Raw genomic sequence first — 21,497 nt, forward strand, 5'->3', positions numbered from 1 at the left:
CACCACTACTGCCACAGGTAGGCCCCTTGAACCGGGCGCGATTTGCGATTGGCGTTACAGAGGCGGGCGTGACCAAATATCGTGATCGGGGCAGTAGCAGGGCGCTGCGCACACCGATAACATCATCGGTGGCGGCGCAGTGCAACAGGCTAACGCCGCCATTAGCGCCCCGCTAAATATCGCGGGAGGCGCGGCCAGTGACGCTAAAGCCACTGAGTGCCCTCTTTAGGCGCTAACTGGTGGCGCAGCCCACCGAATTTCTAGGCCAAGAAATTTAAGAACGAGAACAGAAGAAACCTTTTTAACACAGAGGGTTGTGAGGCTGTGGAATTGCCTGCCAGAGTTAATGATTGAAGCACAGACTATTCTGCTAACCTGTGCCTTCCTGAAGTCTTTTACAGTTCCCTTGCACTTTGCCAAGCCTCCTACTTTTGTGTCATCAGCAAATTTAGAGATTTTGGGGTTAAATTTGTTATGGCCTGTTTTTGGGAGCACAAATACTGGCATGTTTCCAGCATGCATCTGAAACAGGAGGCCCAAGGACCATCCTTGTAATAGCCTCATTGTAATAGCCTCTAGACAACTGCCTGTGCCTGTCGCACCTTCAGAGGCTCCTGTGGCCCGATCCAATTTGGGCTGCTTGCCTCACTGAGACCGGCCCTCAGGGAAGTGCTGGGAGGTGGGGAGGAGAATAGGCAGGGTGGTTGAGGGTGGCACCAGCTCCCAGTAGTGCTGTGGATCTGGAAAGAGCATTCCTGCTCCACCCAGCTCCACACCAAGGTAAGTATTGATGTGCCTCAATAAATCCGAGACTCGATGTTAGCGAAACAAAACAAGGCTTTTATTGACTTAGAAGGTAACACACAGAGGAGAATGTATCTTCCATCCAGAGGTCTGCCGTACTGGGTGTGCTGCAGGCGGGACCAGCTTACATAGGAGCCAGGTATGGGCGGAGCCCTACACACAGTACAATACAATGGAAATGAAACTGAAACCAACCACAGTCACAGGCAGAGAAATACTGATGAGTGATGAATGGAATATTTCATCACAAGTATGAGAAAAATACATTTTTGCTGGTAGCCTCCTTTAAGGGGCGCTGGTTAGGCTGCTTGTAGACCAGGAAATGCTGAGGGGAGTAGTCCTGGTGTTCAATCCCAAGCATTCACTACGATATTTTTGTTAACGTATGGGGTCTTCCAGCCTCTGGAGTTCTCATTGGTAAATGGAGATACATTTACACATCCTATTAGATGATAATTGGTAATGCAAGACTAACAGAGAATAATGTTTTCATTTAGATGCATGTGTCCTCCAGCGGGTCACATTGAATAAAGGTGCTCCCCTCACTGAATTGTTGGTGGTGTAATGAAGATGAAAGGGCCCTCTTAGATATTTTTAGCAGTGCCTCAGGATGATGCAGTGTTTGAGAGCATTGTTAAGCTGCCTATTGACAGTTTTGCATTTACAGAGTCCTACTTTACCTGCACTTTGTATGCAGGGTGAGCCCACCTGTATATATAGCTCAGATCAAAACCTTCCTTCTCTATCCTTGTCCTTATTAACTGTTTGAAATCAATAATAAGAACGTGCTGTACTCAAATGAATAAATGGCTAATAGAATTCCAGCAGATTCGTTTTAGCAACTCTTCTCTAAATATAAGATTGGTTACCATGAGAATTTTTATCCTGTGCTTCATGGGTCAGAACTCTATATATCTATGGAAAGGTGAAGACAAAGTAATGAAGGTGCTGTTGGAACTGATGCTGGCTGTTTCTCTGGGGCATTTGTATGTAGGTGGTTCTGATGACACTGCATTAGGGATTCCGACTGTGGATCCACTTGTAGTGATCTATGGTATTATTAAGTGATTTAAGCACATCTGTATTTTTTGCTGGTTCATTTGCGGCTTGCTTTTCTGTTAATAAAACAAATTTGAAAAAGCTTAGAATGCATTGGGAACTGAAACAACTTGTGTTAATGCATAAAATAAGATTATAATTACATCATATGCCTCCTAATGCAGACATAGCATAACTTAAACAGAGAAAAAAACCTTTTGTAGTTGAATATTTCTTGAATACGCGTGAAATGGGATCAGTTTTCATCTTTGGTGCGGCAGGTGCAGAGCTTTGCATGCTGGGAATCTGTGGGGAACTGAGGCGTGTTCCCAATTTGTGAGCCCACAATGGCATAGAAAATCTAAGTAGGGATCATTAGAAACAAAAACATGATTTTTTTAGGGTAGTTCCTTTCCATAACTAAGGGAATCATGGGAGATGGCGATAGGGCGGGGAAGTGGAGTTGATGTAGAAGTTCAGCCATGATCTTATTGAATGGCGGAGCAGGCTCGAGGGGCCATATAGCGGAGCAGGCTCAAGGGGCCGTATGGCAGAGCAGGCTTGAGGGGTCGTATGGCGGAGCAGGCTCGAGGGGCTGTATGGCAGAGCAGGCTCGAGGGGCCGTATGGCAGAGCAGGCTCAAGGGGCCGTATGACGGAGCAGGCTCGAGGGGCCGTATGGCAGAGCAGGCTCGAGGGGCCGCATGGCGGAGCAGGCTCGAGGGGCCGTATGGCGGAGCAGGCTCGAGGGGCCCTATGGTAGAGCAGGCTCGAGGAGCCGTATGGTAGAGCAGGCTCGAGGAGCCGTATGGCGGAGCAGGCTCCTATTTCTTATGTTCTTATAACCACATGCAGGTTAGGTTGTGTCACTTTCTGTGTTGATTTAAATCACCTTCATATGAGCGGAGAGAACATATCACTCATCCTACCATCTTGCTAATAATTGTCAAACCAGCATAAAACCCACCAAGAACTTTCATTTATGCCATGGACCTTGCACTTCAGAAACAGGGCTCCCACACGGATTCTCATTTTGCACATTGAAATTAGTGGAGATTTTAATTATATTTTGTTTCTTCCATTTTCAATCTTTTTTTTCCATTTATTTAAAAGCATAATACTATATCCCATGCAACAAATAATGTGGAATACTCCTGTTAGATCTCCCTTAGCTTTCTCTGCTCCAGCAAATACAGCCATTATGTTGAAAGCCTCTTATCATAATGATTGAGTAGTGTTTCCATGATGTGCACGGATGTGACTGGCACACGATGGTGTGAGCTTTATGCCCAGTGGTACCTGAAAAAGAGCCAGAGGTACATGAGTTCAAAGTGGCGGTGACTTTGACCGCCACAGGCAGCGCTGTCCCTGTGGTGGAGGTCATCAACAGGTCAGTGTGCAGCAGTAGCTTGAACCTCAGCCTGCGACGCCAGCTCTTTAGACATTCCCAGGTAGATTCATGTGGTTCTGTAAACACAGCTGGATGAGTAATGGTGGGTGCAGACAGTCCATCTCTGGCATTACTCGCTCTCATGGCATTCATTCCTTCATTTTTCCTCTTCTTCCACCTCCAAAAAAACCTTAGCAGTAGAGAGCACTCAATGCTCTGCCCATTTTCACAATTTTGGTTCAAGCAGTATTTCAATAATTCAACGTTAAGAAACAACTTCCTGAAAGATCAGCATGCAACTGTCTTTGCCCATTTTATACGTGCGGACAAAGGGCACAGCGCGATCCATGCGTAAAACCTGGGAAGTTGAACGACAGCTCATCATTAAATTGATTATAGAATTGAAGCATTCAGTGTGAGAACACTTTGCATCGGTCTAAATGTCTGCTGTAAAATAGTGCACTCTGCGAGTCCAGTGGGGAACCGGCAAAATTGGAATTTACATAATTTACCATCACCCATATGCCCAAATCATGCCACAGCAACAATCATGCTGGTTCGAAAATTAGCCTTTATATTCGTTCATCCCTGGTATATACTGAATCTATTTTGAAATTTTTCCATGGTTCTGATAACCTTTCTATAATGGTGTACCCACAACTGCAATCAGTACTCGAACTGTGGCCCAACCAATGTTTTGTGCAAACTCATCACCACTGTCTTGCTTTTTTTGAAAGCCCAATTACGATCAAGGAGTCCTAAGGTCCTGTGATCCATAGCGAGAGCAGGTTTCTAACGAGGTAAAAATCATACATATGTAATATAAATGCATACATCAACATCTCTGCAAAACAAAACAATTGATTTCAGAAATAAATATTCAAGAATTTTCATATCATAGTGGAACCTACTATATGTGTTGAGAACTGCAGTCTAATTAATTGTCTAAGCCTGGAGAGCTATGTTCAGGCTAAAACTCCCAGCATGCATAGCAGAGTCAGGAAGCAATTAGCGGAGTACAGGGGCACATCAGTGCAATAACCCTGCAGTCACCTGCTGTTCATCCATAGTCGCCAAAAAACACAATATCTTATTAATGGGTAATAAAACTAAACTGCTGTAATATGAATGTTGTACATTGAAACGGCTGTACTGTAGGAGGTTTTAAAACCTTGTGATTTCTAAGCATGAGATGCCCTATTCTAAATGTAAGTCGGTCACATGTTATTTTTGTGAGACACAAACAGATACACAGTCGGCAATTGTCACAAACCTCTTCAGATGCGGCACTCAAGGAAAGAGTTTGATGAAAATACTGTTGAGCATCGAAAGTCCACTGGATGAAAAAAAAACTAATTAAAAATGGCAAATCAAATCTACATGGCATTTGTTGCTCTATTCCAACTGCTTGAGTTCAACACTGTGATCAGGTAGAGGCCCATTGAAAGGAATGGCTTCACGTTATCTTCAGTGCAGCATTTGTTCAAACCAAAGCAACATTTTATTTTAATTGACTTTTTTCTCTTTTTAATTCTCTTTCCAATAATTACTCTGCTCATGAACTGTGAGCGTTGTGTGTGATAGCAGTGAGAGATTAATCATTACCGTGGAGGTGACATCCTCGTGCTCAAAGCTGATTTTAGTAGGATGTATTTAAATACATTGCGCCTCAGTGCTGGCTGTGGGAGGCCCTATTAGTAACATCAGAAAAACTCAAATGAATTGAAACTGAAAATTAATTTGGGGAGAATAGGAATAAAGAAATCTAGATCCAACAATTAAAGGGGTAAAGCAATTTCAAAGTTCATTTAGAGGAAAACAGATACCAGGGTGTGATTACAAGGCAATAATCTTATTTAAATAATCAGACAACATGGTAAAACTGAAGTTGGAGTGGTTTCTTTTAATTGAAAATTGGATAAATATTTGAAGCAGAGGAACATACAGGGCTATGAGGAGGCAGAGAAAGCAAGGCGGGGAGATTAGTGTTGCATTGCTCTGGTGAAGAGTCAACTTGGACACGATGGGCTGAATGGCCTCCTTCTGTGCTGTAAACTTCTCAGGTTTTATGAAGTCAAAGACAATTTTGAAATCCCAGAGAGAGGGGCAGGCCTGTGCGGGGAAAGTTTTTAGGGGAATTTGTAATATATAATGCGTATGTTTATGGGTGAATTTAGTGATTTTTTTCCCTCAGGATTATTTATGTTTTATGCATTTATATAATTTCAAAATTACATGTTATACATTTGCATTGGCTAGAAACCAACATAATTGCTTAAAAGAGTTTGAAAGCAATTGTCCTATCCGACCCCTAAACAAAACACTTGGGGGGGGGGGAATTGGGGTGAAGGCTGCTTTCCTGGCCTGGACCCCACTTGTGGAGTGCTCTTTTGAAGGCTGGTACCTTTCCCTCACTCAGTACAAGCTGCCACTATTATGCCAGATCCCGCTGAAGCCGAAGGAGTGAGATTTCCCAACTGTATTTGCCTTATAAGAGGTGGTGTGGAGATGCCGGTGTTGGACTGAGGTGGACAAATGTAAGAAGTCACACAACACCAGGTTATAGTCCACCAGTTTTATTTGAAATCACAAGCTTTCGGAGCGCTGCTCCTTCGTCAGGTGAAGTCTGACGAAGGAGCAGCGCTCCGAAAGCTTGTGATTTCAAATAAAACTGTTGGACTATAACCTGGTGTTGTGTGACTTCTTACATTTATAAGAGGTGGACAGAAGTTACAGTAGGAAATTGACAGAACTCCCGAGAAACATCCGGGAAAATGAGAAATAGTTTCACAGGTAGTGGGACCGATTTTTCTGTGCCCTAATGCTCATCAGCAACTTGGTTCTGGGGTGTTGGCAAAGTAAATTAGAGCAGAGACCCATTGCCCTGTGTTTCCCTCCTCCGCCCCATGTGTTAAATGTGTATTTCAGGACTGCCCAGAGAAGGTGGGAGTTGGAGGTTGTGGTCAGCCCCTTCAAAATAGCAGATTTGAAACAGGGCTGAAAGTGACCTCCTCTCCAAGATAAGTTGGGAATTGTTATAAGCCAGAAAGGAGGAGCATCAAGACTGACGGCCTTCTAGTTCTTGTTTTTGACAGCAGCCAGTAGGCCCAAAAGCCAGCAGGAATTTAGCACACAGGTTTGGGGCACCCGCCATTTCCCAGTGGTTTGTCCGACCCGGGCGAAGGCCAGGCCATGGAAATGAGTTGAATGTGGAAATTTAGTTGGGTGTCCCAGCTCTCCAGTTGGGTGCAGTGTAGCAGCACACCATCCGAATTACACAGGAGTGGAGGGGAATATTTCTTTTAATGAATGGGAGATGTCAACTAATCAGTAACGTTTTCCCAAGCCCTGAGGACACATCAAAAAAATTGCCTACACATTATGAAAATGCACCAGACACAAGATTTCTCTCATATATATATATATGGATAAATTGATAGAAGATACCGTATCATTCATGTGGTTAGCTAATTATAATCTGGAACTTTTATTTTTCGCCAATAGTGGGTGTCACTGTAGATGCTGACAGTGGGTTCCGACTAATTGAGGTGTGAGTGTGCACACTAAAGCAGCAATATAATGTAATCACTGCAAACTTATTAAAAGATGATGTCGGTTATTACAGAATAAAAATATTTCATAATATCTTTATAAGTGGAATTGAAGCAACAAGAGAGATCGGGAAAGTTATTGTGCAATTGAAGCAATAAGGGAAAACAGAGTAGGATGAGGTGGTTAGAACTGGCGTGACTCAAAGAATAGAGAGTTGAGTGAGACTCAGAAGGAGCACTAAAAATGACTTCAAAAATGACGGTGGCTATTTCTAAGTGTTCTTCTTGCTGCATTCCCTGGTTATTATGCAGTGATGCTAGAACTTATGATAATGCAACCTTTTTTTCTGTGACATGTGATCTCACTCCACAAAGGCCTTTTATGTACTACTAGTCTAATAACACAGGATTGCAACAAAAGAAACACTTAGCACAGCTATTTATGAAAGATCATTCTCTCAACAGACCACTGAAGTGGAACATTTGCAGTTTGCATTTGGCCAGCCAACTAGATAGGGAAAGATTAATAATCCACTTTATTGCAAACCCCTTTGGTCTGGATACACAATTTGAACATAGAAGGTAAGTTTAATATGATTATAGATGTATCATCATCTAGATTTGTGTTTACTTTCTAACAGATACACAGAATTGGTAACACTTCATTAAACAATGACCTCTCTATATCAGTACAATTAACTCCAAAATGTTTCTGCAAATTAAAGATTGAACTCTGCAGACAGGAAGTCAGATGACCCTCTATGAACTCAGTAAATTGAAGTTGAAAAGGGCTAAGCTCCTGGTGGTTTGTCATTTGTGCTTCATAACCCTTCCCAATTAAGAAGGAATAACAGCAAAATATATTTAGAGGGAGGCTCTGACGGGTGACTATTTGTAGTGCTGCAACAGCAGATTTTACCATCTCTTTCTGAGCTTGGGTTATGAGATAATCAAAATATTATTTACTGTTTTTAAATATGATATTACATTAAACATTTACATTAAACATAATGCTGTAGTTGTAGAATGTTGGCTACAAGTCTAAATTTTTGTTCAGTTAAGGTGCTTCTAAATAATCTTCCCTATCCAGGTTCTGCTTTGCTACCTCAGTGCTCTGCTCTTTTCCATCTCTTGTCCATGTTTTGTGATCTAGAGGCACTACATAGGATTACATAGGATATACAGCACAGAAACAGGCCTTTCGGCCCAACCAGTCCATGCCAGCGTTTATGTTCCACTCGAGCCTCCTCCCGTCTTTTCTCATCTAAATCTATCAGCATAACCCTTTATTCCCTGCTCCCTCATATGCTTATATAGCCTCCCTTTAAATGCATCTTACTATTCATTTCAACCACTCCCTGTGGTAGCGAGTTCCACATTCTCACCACTCTCTGGGTAAAGAAGTTCCTTCTGAATACCCTATTTGATTTCTTGGTGACTATCTTATATTGATGGCCTCTAGTTTTGCTCTTCCCCACAAGTAGAAACACTCTCTCTGGGCTGGATTTTCCTTAAGCTGTCGGGAAGGAGGCGGGACTACAACTTTCGGGTTTTAGTCGCGCCTCCATCGACGTCTGGCCAATCAGCACGATTTTCCCTTGATTGACCTTGTTGAGCCCGCCCAGTGCGGGGCGGGTACCCGCCTCCCTTAAAACTTACGTGGAGGCGGGTTTTGGGTGGGATGGTGTCAGGACCCCCGAATTCGGGATTTTTGCCCCCGCATGCCTGAAAGCCCGCCTCACAGCCCAATGAAAATCTGGCCCTCTGTATCTACTCTATCAAAACCTTTCATAATTTTAAAAACCTCTATTAGATCACCCCTCAGCCTTCTCTTTTCAAGAGAAAAGAGACCCAGCCTGTCCATCCTTTCCTGATAGGCATACCCTCATATTCCTGGTATCATCCACTGTGTCTAGCTTCTCACCATTTCTGCTTTCTGTTCTGGAGAGATTTCTAACTGAGACTGTGGAGAAGGACTCAAGTTAGAAGTCAGATTGTCAGTGTTTGACAGCTTCACGGAGCTGTCAAACGCTGATATTTCATCTGTCAAAAGCTCGTGACAGATGAAATGTCAATCCCTGAAGTCACCTATAACCGGGTGTCGCTTAATTGGCCTACTGAGCCCGCTGGGCGGGCTCAACAAGGTCAATCAAGGGAAAATCGCGTGGGTTGGCCACAAATCGATGGAGGCGGGACTACAACCCAAAAAGTGGGAGTCCCACCTCCATCACGTCCCCATTGACAAAATCCAGCCTCAAGAGTTAAGTTACGAGGAGAGATTACACAAATTAGGGTTGTATTCCCTAGAATTTAGATGACTAAGTGGTGATCTAAACAAAGTTTTCAAGCATTAAAGGGAACAGATAGTGTAGATAGAGAGAAACTATTTTCGTTGGTTGGGGATTCCAGGACTAGGGGGCATAATCTAAAAATTAGAGCCAGACCTTTCAGGAGTGAAATTAGGAAAGACTTCCTCACACAAAGAGTGGTAGAAGTTTGGAACTCTCTTCCGCAAATGGCAATTGATGCTAGATCAATTGTTAATTTTAAATCAGAGATTGATAGCTTTTTGTTAACTAAAGGCATTAAGGGATATGGGCAAAAGGCGGGTATATGGAGTTAGGTCACAGATCAGCCATGATCTCATTGAATGGTGGAACAGGCTTGAGGGGCTCAATGGCCTACTCCTGTTGCTATGTTCCTCTGGCGACAGAATTGTACGCAGTACTCCAAGTGTGGTCTAACCATGGTTTGATACAAGTTTAGCATAAATTCTCTACTTTTCAATTCAATCCCTCTAGAAATAAACCCCAGTGCTTGCTTTGCTTTTGTATGGCCTTGTTAACCTGTTTCACTACTTTCAGTGATTTGTGTATTTGTACTCCAAGGTCCCTTTGCTCTTCTACTCCACTTAGATTTGCATTTTCCAATTAATATGTGACCTCCCTATTTTTCTTAACAAAATGTAATACCTCACATTTATCTGTGTTGAATTTCATTTGCCAATTATATGTCCATTCTTCAAGTTTACTAATGTCTTCTTGTAATTTGTTACAGTCCTCCTCAGTATTGACTATCCCCCCTAATTTGGTGTGATCTGCAAATTTAGAATTTGTGTTTTTGATTCCAAAGTCTAAATAGTTAATATAAATTGTGAACAACAGTAGTCCCAGCATTGATGCTTGTGGAACACTACTTCCTACCTTCTGCCACTCTGAATAGCTACCCTTTACTCCTACTCTCTGCTTTCTGTCTTGAAGCCAGTTAGTTATCCATTCTGTTACTTGTCCCCGACTCCTCATGCTCTGACCTTATTCATTAGTCTATTATGTGGTACCATATTGAAGGCCTTTTGAAAATCTAGATAAATTACATCTACTGCATTACCCTTGCCTACTCTCTCTGTTACCTCTTCAAAAAATTCAATGAGATTGGTCAAGTAAGACTTTCTCTTTTGAAATCCATGCTGACTATTCATTATTATATTTTTGGTTTCTAGATGTTCTTCTATTTTCTCCTTTAGTAGGGTCTTCCATTATTTTTCACCAATGTTAAGCTGACTGGTCTATAATTCTCTGGACATGTTCTATCTCCCTTCTTAAATAGAGGTATTACGTTAGCTATCCACCAGTCCTCTGGCACTACACCTTGTTCTAACGAATTATTAAATATGTGAAGTAATGCCTCAGCTATCTCTTCCCTAGATTCTTTTAAAATGTGCAGATATCTGAACGGCAATAGATTGGGAGAAGGGGAAGTGCAACGAGACCTGGGTGTCCTTGTGCACCAGTCGCTGAAGGTAAGCATGCAGGTGCAGCAGGCGGTTAGGAAGGCAAATGGTATGTTGGTCTTCATAGCGAGAGGGTTCGAGCACAGGAGCAAGGATGTCTTGCTGCAGTTGTACAGGGCCTTGGTAAGGCCACACCTTTAGTATTGTGTGCAGTTTTGGTCGCCTTATCTGAGGAAGGATGTTCTTGCCATGGAGGGAGTGTAGCGAAGATTCACCAGACTGATATCTGGGATGGCAGGAATGACATATGAGGAGAGATTGGGTCGATTGGGCTTATATTCGCTGGAGTTTAGAAGAATGAGAGGAGATCTCATTGAAACCTATAAAATTCTAACAGGACTAGACAGACTAGATGCAAGAAGGATGTTCCCAATGGTGGGGGAGTCCAGAACCAGGGGTCACAGTCTAAAGATAAGGGGTAAGCCATTTAGGACTGAAATGAGGAGGAATTTCTTCACCCAGAGAGTGGTGAACCTGTGGAATTCTCTACCACAAAAGGCAGTTGAGGCCAATTCATTAAATATATTCAAGAAGGAGTTAGATATATTTCTTAAGGCTAAAGGGATCAAGGGATATGGGGAGAAAGCAGGGACAGAGTACTGAATTTGGATGATCAGCCATGATCTCATTAAATGGCGGAGCAGGCTCGAGGGGCCGAATGGCCTACTCCTGCTCCTATCTTCTATGTTTCTATGTAATCCAGCCGGACCAGGGGTTTTATCTTCTTTGAGTTTGATTAATTTATTTAATATTACTCCTCTTTTTATTTTAAATGCAGTTATCTCATTTCTAATTTCATCATCCAATGTCATGTCCACCTGTTCTGTCTCCCTGGTAAATACTGAAGCAAAATAATTATTTAATATTTCTGCCATATCTCTATCGCTGTCTGTGATATTATCCTGTCCATCCCTAAGTGGCCCTATTCTCATCCTGAATTTCCTTTTTCTATTTATTTGCCTGTAAAATATTTTACTATTTTGTTTTATGTTCCTTGATAATTTAATTTCATAGTTCCTTTAGGACTGTTCACTACCGATGCTTCTGTTCTCTTCTCCACAACTACCATACTATTGAATGTAGAGTTTAAAATATATTGTTAGAAAATTGCTGAAGCAATTCAGGACATAGATCAGGTTCTGAGTGCAAGACCAGGTCAGGCAGTAGAGGACCTGGAACAAAGCACAGGTGTGACAGAATTAATGGCAGAGGATGAGAAACAGGAAAGAGGCATCACAGAGAGGTCACATCTGACGAGAGACATCGATTGAAGTGTGAGCATCACATGTTTTGGGAAGGGCTAGGGATGGGTACTCTTCAATTTGTTGCAGAAAAATCCTAAAGCTCTAATGCAAATTTTTTTTTTCAATTTTGCTAAGTTGCTGGTTGCTCATTCGGACAATAAATACCACCAAAAACTATCTAACTTATTAATTCTGAAACTTTTTCGGGTCAAGCATGACTAGAAAGATCTCTGCTCTCGTCTCCTCTGATCTAAGGATACTGATATTAGTAAGTCTAAAGAAAGTCTCTCTTTTTCTACTTTCCCTTCACTTCTGTGTCTTTTTCTCTTCCTTTGTCTCTCCTTTGTTTCTTTCTTTTTCTCCTTCTTTCCCTCCACTTCCATCTTTTGCCCACAACATTTCTACCTCTCATTCACATCGCTATTCTTCTTCACTTCTCATTCTCTTGTTCTCCCCCTTCAGTTCTCACATTTACCCTGCTCTTCACATTGCTCTCTCTCACTCTCCAAATCCACTTCTCACCGCCTTGCTCTCTTCCATCCCTCTTACTTTCTTTCATTCTCACTTCTTCCTTTTTGTTCTGCCACTTCACTTCTTGCTTTCCTCTTCAAACTATCATCGGACCAGGAAGCAGTCAGGTTGGTGGGCTGGGTAGATTAGACAGAAGGCACTTGGAGCAGGTGGGCCAGGAAGCACTCAAGCCGAACAGGTTAATGAACAGGCAGGCTGGCAAGAACTTGGAAAGTTGTTTGACCAGGTGGGGAGGGAAGCACTTGTGGCAGCAAAGTAAGCAACCAGATGGCCTGGGAAGCACTTGGCGCTGGGCAGGTTGGCAGGATGGAAAACTAGCTGGCCAAGAAGCATCTGGGGGGAGTAGACAGGCTGCTTGAGAATCACTGCCCTGACTTATCCTTGGCCAGTCCTGTAACCACACTCAGCAAATACAGTTGAAGAACTCAACTTAGTGGCTAAAGTCAGCTTCCGGCAGGAATGGGTTGGGATAGGCTGGAAATAGGCAGGATGAGTGAGGAACGGGCTGGCAGTGGGCAATATTCCCTGCCAGCACAAACTTGCAAAAGGACCCCTTTAATATACAATCAAGCTGAGATTTTTAAGGAACCACTTTATTTCAACAAGTTTGTCCTTGGCACTTTAATATCGTAACACCATTTGTGGCATGCTTTCCAGGTGCTCTTTGTTTAATTGTCTGAGCCGCCAGGATATCAGACTTCATTGTCAGTGAAATATTCCTTCCTCAGCTGACCTTTAGTTCCCAATATGGATCTATCATTTTCACCTTTACTTGCATGGACAAATGATGCAATTCTTTCATATGCCATACACATCTCCATTAGAATATTATTAACAACATTATGCTATGATTTGCCGTCTTTTTTGATTGCTGTTTACAACAGCGTCCCTATGCAATTTGCCCACAAATGCACGGAAAATAGCAATCCATTTCCCCACAGATTAGTGCTTCCACACAGTGAGAGGAAATGGAATCTATAATGGTTTACTTTGAATTCAATTTGCAGTGTTGAAATGTAATTTTCCCCAAAGATTTTAGTCTGTGCATTTTCACACTTGAAACAACTGTGATTGAACATGTGGTTATTTCTTTTTGGAACTCTTTCTATTGAATTTTCTACTGATACAACATTGGCTGAATTCGTGGGGCAGCCAGCCATAACAACAATCCTATTAGTCACAATAGTGGTGGTTCTTCCGCAGATCGGGCCTTCGGCCCACCTCTGCCCTGAGCCTCTGGCTCAGTTTCCAGGGTCAGCGTGATTTGAATATGTTGGCTGGGCGCCAGGACCAATTGCAATGCTACTGCAGCACCCGATCAGATGGCTATGCCGCCATTGCTGTAGCAGGGCTGGCGGTGCCGGCTGAAGATTGTAAGCTTTTTTCCAACTTGAAATCTGAATTTGTTGCTTTGACTAATGTAAGTTGATCACTCTGCGACACAGGACTCCTTGCGCACAGTCTTCTAGGTGCAGCGCTGTTGCTGCCAGCCTCAGATCTAACCTAATCAGGTTTTGGTTTGCCAATGCTTGTCATAGATTTAGAGGAGGACAAAGAGCAGAGCGCAGAAACCAGGCGTGCTTGCGCCTCTGGCATCTGGTACACATTCAGATTAGGCCCAGGAACCACGTAGAACACCTACTTGGCCACGTCAGAGGAGACCTGCCTCCTCCGTCTATGCTTCACGAGGAAGGCTATGACAGAGTTATGGAGCCTGCCTGTGGACAAAGATCTCGCATGGAGACAGCATGCCCATTGACGTAATAAAACTCACTACGCACTTGGTTTGAGCATAAAGCAAGGCTTTAATCAACTTGTTTCAGAACATGGAGGTCTAGTTGTACTTCACTAGTTCCTTGTCTTACAAAATGTCCCTGGAAAGCTGGGCCCACGCCCGAGTATTTATACTCCTTGGACGGCGCCACCAGCTGGCCATCCAGTGTTATTTCATGAGTATTTTCTTGATGAATGATGAGATTTATAACATTCTTCCTGCCTAAAAGATTTGGAAGTCCGACGACTTCCTCTTTATGGATTAGGCGGACCACGAATAGCCGCAGTCTTTTAGATTTTTGTTTATGGCTAGAAGGCGCGTCTCCCCGGACCGAGTCTTGGTCCCTGGGCCGCTTGATCCGTACCGGTGGGTCGACAGGGCCCGTGTTGCTCTGATCGACCCGAGGGAGGCTGGGGAGATCGTGACTCCAGGTGTGGGTCCCCACAGGCGCAGAACTGGCTTCATCCTGTTGGATAGCCAGGGATTGACCGGCGTCCTGGCCTCGGGTGGCCATCTCACGGGGAGTGCTCAGCTCCCCGAGTGGATCTAGTGGGGCAGCTGGCAGATCTCTCGATGTCCCAGGTAGGGCGTCATCTTCGGGGGAGCGCAGAGTGTCGGCATCATCCCCGTGGGTCCCTCTATCGGTTGGGTCCGTGGAACCGGACGGACAGGGAGCCAGGTCCCAGAGCGAAACGGTGGACTCCCGGCCATCAGGGTACCGCACGTCCGCGTACGTGGAGTTGACGTCCGTGAGTTCTACCTAGTCGACGAAAGGATCATTTTTAGATGATCGGACGAATCTTCGGAGCAGCACGGGGCCGGGAGCTGCCAACCATGACGGTAGAGATGTCCCATGGATGGAGCGACGCTGGAAGCTGAAGAATCGCTCGTGAGGTGTGACATTGGTAGATGTAGAAAGGAGAGACCTGAAGGAATGCAACACGTCAGGGAGCATAGTTTCCCACTGCTGGTCTGGTAGGTTGCGTGACCTCAGCGCAAGACGAACAGCGTTCCAAATGATAGCATTGTATCTCTCAACCTGTCCGTTACTGATGGGATGGTATGGTGTTGTTTTACTTGTGGCGATTCCCCATTGGGAGAGATAACTTTTGAGTTCGCTTGACATGAAGGAGGGACCCCGATCAGAGTGGATGAAATTGGCCGTATCTCAAAGGGAAAAGACTTGATCAAGGCAATTGATCACTGTGGAAGTAAGCATATTGGGACAGGGGAAAGCAAAGGGAAAGCATGAATATTCATCCACCATAGTCAGTAAGTAGGTGTTTCGCGTTGAGGAAGGCAATGGCCCTTTAAAGTCAATGCTGAGTCGCTGCATAGGCTGCATAGCGTGTATGAGCGAGCCATCCGATGGACGGAAGAATTGCGGTTTTAATTCCGCACAAATTCTACAGGAGGAGCACGTTCTTTTCACATCTTCCGTAGAAAATGGCCGATTTTGAGATCGCACAAAGTGCAACATACGGGTAACGCCAGGATGGCATAAGTCAGTATGAAGATCCGCCAGAGTCGAAGTTGACATAGAAGAGCAGAATGCCCGCATGAGGGTATCCGGGGCCACATTCTCTTTGCCGGGTCGATAATGTATGGTGTATCCAAAGGCGGCCAATTCCATCCTCCAGGGTTGTATTTTGTTATTCTTGATCTTAGTGCGTTTCCGGTTATCCAGCATAAAGGCCACGGAGCGCTGATCGGTTATAAGTGTGAAATGGCGATGAGCGAGATAATGGAGCTCGCTACCCTGCAAAGATCTGGACAGAAATGCAACAGGTCGACCACCTTGATTCACGGTAGCAGAGATTGCCACATCCGATGCATCGCACTCGACCACGAAAGGAAGATTTTCATCAATGGAATGAAGCATGGCTTTTTCCAGTTGTCGCTTGAGGAGGTTGAAAGCTGAAATAGCTGTTGCCTCCAATGGAAATGACTTTGCGTGAAGCAGGGGCTGGATCTTGTCGGAGAAGTGAGGTATCCATTTCGCATAATAGGCGAACGTGCTGAGTGCCCGACGAAGAGAGCCGAGATTCGTAGAGGGAGGGAGCTCCTGAAGCGGACGAAGTCGCTCCGGATCCGGTTTGATGACACCGTTGCCCACCCAGTAGCCAAGGATGTTGACTGATGGTACTGATTTCACAGATTTGGACTCATTTAAGGTTAAGTTGCAATGACGGAGAACGTCAAAAATTTCTGGAGGTTGGCATCATGCTCCTTCTGGTCATGACCAGCAATGGTGATATTATCCAGATATGGAAAAGTTCTCCTGTTTGACTAGGCTATCCATTGCCCGTTGAAAGACGGCCACCCCATTGTTGACCCCAAATGGAAGGCGACAAAACTGGTAAAGCCAACCATTGGCCTCAAACTTTTTGTCAGAATCCTTTAACGGTACTTGATGATATGCGCTCTTTAAATCAAAATTTGAAAATACCTTGTAGTTGGCAAGGTTATTGACCATGTCATCGATGCATGGTAGTGGGTAGGCATCCAGGTCAGTATACTGGTTAATAGTTTGTGAGTAATCGATGCAAAGACGTTTCTTGTGTTGCTTCAGAGGATTTTTAACAACGACGACTTGAGCCCACCAGGAAGATGAACATGGCTCAATGATACCGTCAACTAGAAGGCGAGAGATTTCTGCCTCGATAAAGGATCGATCATCTTGACTGAAACATCGTGATTTAGTGACTATGGGCTTACATTGGGGGGAAAGATTGGCAAACAAGGAGGGCTCGTCGAGTGAAACTGCCGAAAGCACACAAAACGGTACTTTGGAAATAGCAAGCTCCGGCTTTGACCCTCCAAACTTGAAAGTGAGTCTTTTGTGTTGTTTCTGGAAATCCTGTCCCAGGAGCACATCACTGCATAGGTTCTTGAGCACCTCGAGCTGGGTGGAGAAATAAGTGCGGCCATTGAGAATAAGGTCAACAAGACAAAAGCCAGAAGAATTGGTGGTCAGTGTCGTCAGAGCCACTGCAATTTCCCTGTCCAAGGGGTAAATACGCAGTTTTAACTTACTGATAGCCCACTCACTAATGAAGCTGTCAGAGCTGCATGAGTCGATTAGTGCACTCAAAATGTGTCCATTTACCAAAACCTTCATGGCTGCATGGGACAGACTTTGGGGAAAAACAGCTGTGATGGGAGGAGGGGCAGTTTTACCCTTGAAAGCTGTAACCTTAGTAGTGGTTCTTGGGGAGGAGCAGTTTTATAGATTGCAGCTGTAACCTTAGTAGTGGCTCTTGGGGGAGGAGCAGTTTTATAGATAGTAGCTGCAAAACTAACAGGAGCTCTCAACTGGTATACCTTAGAAAAGTGGCCTTTCTTACTAACAGCGGCTCTTGACTGGCATAGCTTAGAAAAGTGACCTTTCTTGCTGCAATGATTGTAGGTTGCGTTACGAGCAGGACGAATATGATTTGGTTGGGATTACGGAAACGTGGCTCAAGGATGGCCAAGACTGGGAACTCAACATCCAGGGGTATTCGATATTCAGGAAAGATAGGCAAAAAGGAAAGGGAGGTGGGGTAGCATTACTGGTTAAAGAAGGGATTAATACAATTGTAATGAAGGATATTAGCTCTGATGATGTGGAATCTGTATGGGTAGAATTGAGAAATACTAAGGGGAAAAAAATATTAGTGGGAGTGGTATATAGACCTCCCAACAGTAAGGCGGAGGTTGGGGATGGCATTAAAAGGGAAATTAAAGAAGCGTGCAATAAGGGCACAGCAGTCATCATGGGTGATTTTAATCTACATATAGATTGGGCCAACCAAATTAGTAACAACACTGTGGAGGAGGAATTCCTGGAGTGTGTACGGGATGGTTTCCTGGACCAATATGTCGAGGAACCAACCAGAGATCAGGCCATCTTAGACTGGGTATTATGTAACGAGAAAGGATTAATTAGCAATCTTGTTGTACGAGGCCCCTTGGGTCTGAGCGATCATAATATGATCGAATTCTTCATTAAGATGGGGAATGAAATAGTTGACTCAGAGACTAGGGTCCACAATTTAAATAAAGGAAACTACGATGGTCTGAGGAGTGAGTTGGGTAGATTGATTGGGGAATGGAACTCAAAGGGTTGACGGTAGATAGGCAATGGCAAACATTCAAAGACCAAATGGATGAGCTACAGAATTTGTTCATCCCAGTTTGGCATAAAAGTAAAACAAAAAAGGTGACTCAACCGTGGCTAACAAGGGAAATTAGGGATAGCATAAGATCCAAGGAGACGACATATAAATTGGCCAGAGAAAGCAATAATCCTGAGGATTGGGAGCAGTTTAGGATTCAACAAAGGAGGACAAAGGGATTAATTAAGAAAGGGGAAATAGAATGAGAGTAGGCTTGCAGAGAACATAAAAACTGACTGTAAAAGCTTTTATAGATATGTGAAGAGAAAAAGATTGGTGAAGTCAAGCGTAGGTCCCTTACAGTCAGAATCAGGGGAATTTATAATGGGAAACAAAGAAATGGCTGACCAACTAAATTCATACTTTGGTTCTGTCTTCACAAAGGAGGACACAAATAACCTTCCAGAGATGCCGGGAAACATAGGGCCTGATGAAAGGATGGAACTGAAAGAAATCAGTATTTGTAGGGAAATGGTGTTAGGAAAATTGATGGGACTAAAGGCCGATAAATCCCCAGGGCCTGATAATCTACATCCCAGGGTACTTAAGGAAGTGGCCCTAGAAATAGTAGATGCATTGCTGGTCATCTTCCAGAACTCGATAGACTCTGGAACAGTACCCATGGATTGGAGGGTAGCTAATGTTACCCCACTATTCAAAAAAGGTGGTAGAGAAAAAGCGGGGAATTATAGACCGGTAAGCCTGACATCGGTAGTGGGGAAAATGCTAGAATCTATTATAAAAGATGTAATAACAGAGCACTTGGTAAGCAGTGACAGGATCGGACAAAGTCAACATGGATTTACAAAAGGTAAATCATGCTTGACTAATCTACTGGAATTTTTTGAGGATGTAACTGGTAAAATAGATAAGGGAGAACCAGTGGATGTGGTGTACTTGGACTTTCAGAAGGCTTTCGATAAGGTCCCACATAAGAGATTAGCGTGCAAAATTAAGGCACATGGGATTGGGGGCAAGGTATTGACTTGGATAGAGAACTGGTTGGCGGACAGAAAGCAAAGAGTTGGAATAAACGGGTTGTTTTCCGAGTGGCAGGCAGTGACTAGTGGGGTACCGCAAGGATCGGTCCTAGGACCCCAGCTGTTCACAATATATATTCATGATCTGGACGAGGGAATTGGATGTAATATCTCCAAATTTGCAGACGACACAAAGCTGGGTGGGAGGGTAAGCTGTGAGGAGGATGTCGTGAAACTCCAGTACGATTTGGACAGATTGGGTGATTGGGCAGAAACATGGCAAATGCACTATAATGTGGATAAATGTGAGGTTATCCACTTTGGTGGCAAAAACAGGAAGGCAGATTATTATTTGAATGGCAATAGATTGGGAGAAGGGGAAGTGCAAAGAGACCTGGGTGTTCTTGTGCACCAGTCGCTGAAGGTAAGCATGCAGGTGCAGCAGGCGGTTAAGAAGGCAAATGGTATGTTGGCCTTAGTAGCAAGAGGGTTCGAGTACAGGAACAAGGATGTCTTGCTACAGTTGTACAGGGCCTTGGTGAGACCGCACCTTGAGTATTGTGTGCAGTTTTGGTCGCCTTACCTGAGGAAGGACGTTCTTGCCATGGAAGGAGTGCAGCAAAGATTCACCAGGCTGATACCTGGGATGGCAGGAATGACGTATGAGGAGAGATTGTGTCGATTGGGATTATACTCACTGGAGTTTAGAAGATTGAGAGGGGATCTCATCGAAACCTATAAAATTCTGTCAGGCCTGGACAGACTAGATGCAGGAAGGATGTTTATGATGGCCGGGGAGTCCAGAACCAGGGGTCATAGTCTAAGGATAAGGGGTAAGCCATTTAGGACTGAAATGAGGAGGAATTTCTTCACCCAGAGAGTGGTGAACCTGTGGAATTCTCTGCCACAGAGGGTGGTGGAGGCCAGTTCATTAAATATATTCAAAAAAGAGTTGGATATATTTCTTAAGGCTAAAGGGATCAAGGGATATGGGGAGAAGGCAGGGACAGGGTACTGAATTTGGATGATCAGCCATGATCTCATTGAATGGTGGAGCAGACTCGAAGGGCCGAATGGCCTACTCCTGCTCCTATCTTCTATGCTTCTATGTTTCTATGTAGGACAGAATTTCCTATAATGGAATGCACCTCCACAGAAGAAACACTTCCTTCCAGATTGCCAAGATGCTGCTAGGGCGGGGTCGTCATCAGTGAAGGCTTCTAGGGTAGGGTTGTCATCCGCTAAGTTAGAGTCATCATTGGTGAGGGCTTCCGCCCGAGACCTATCGAAGGAATCATTAAAAGTGACATCAGCAGCCCGTGCACGAGGTAAAAGATAGATATCTGCATTCCTCTTTGCTAAGTCCAGGGAACACGGCTGGTCATAGGCAGCCTGTAACTCGAGGGTTTTATTCTCCAACAGACGCTGGCGTATGAAGGGAGACATAATTCCATTAATAAAGGAATCGCGAATTAGCTCCTTCTGGTACTGCTCAGCTGTGACAGCTTTAAGGTTACAATCCTTGCTGAGGCTGCGAAGCTTTTGAAGGAATTCGTCAAGTGATTCCCCAGGTTGTTGTCGAGTTGTGGCCAATAGATGCCAAGCAAAAATTTCATTTGGGGCCTTAGCATACAGTTGCTGTAATATTAGGATAGCGGAGTCATAGTCTACACAGTCTTCGATATAGTCAAACACATGAGGAGATACATAATTGGCAAGTATCTCTAATTTATCAGGAACATTCTCACCACACACCCTGAGGAAGTTGCTGAAAGTACGATACCAGTGTTTCCATACCTTAGCAGTTGTAGGTGAATTTGGGTCCAGGTCAAGATGGGCGGGTCTGAGTAGTTTGTCCATGATGGATTGATTTCTACGCCGGAGTTCCCTTCTGCAGTTGAAGCCGTAGCTGGCTGTTCCTGAAATCACTCAGAGCGTAGAATCGATATCAAGTTGATTAAATTGACGTAATAAAACTCACTACGCACTTGGTTTGAGCATAAAGCAAAGCTTTAATCAACTTGTTTCAGAACATGGAGGTCTAGTTGTACTTCACTAGTTCCTTGTCTTACAAAATGTCCCTGGAAGCTGGGCCTATGCCCGAGTATTTATACTCTTTGGATGGCGCCACCAGCTGGCCGTCCAGCGTTATTTCATGAGTAGTTTCTTGATGAATGATGAGGTTTATAACACCCATTACCGTGAAAGTCACCACACCATTGAACCTTTACTCCAC

Source organism: Somniosus microcephalus, chromosome 8 (genome assembly GCF_052327205.1).
Source record: "Somniosus microcephalus isolate GS21.2 chromosome 8, FLI_Smic_1.0, whole genome shotgun sequence".
Classification (NCBI taxonomy): domain Eukaryota; kingdom Metazoa; phylum Chordata; class Chondrichthyes; order Squaliformes; family Somniosidae; genus Somniosus; species Somniosus microcephalus.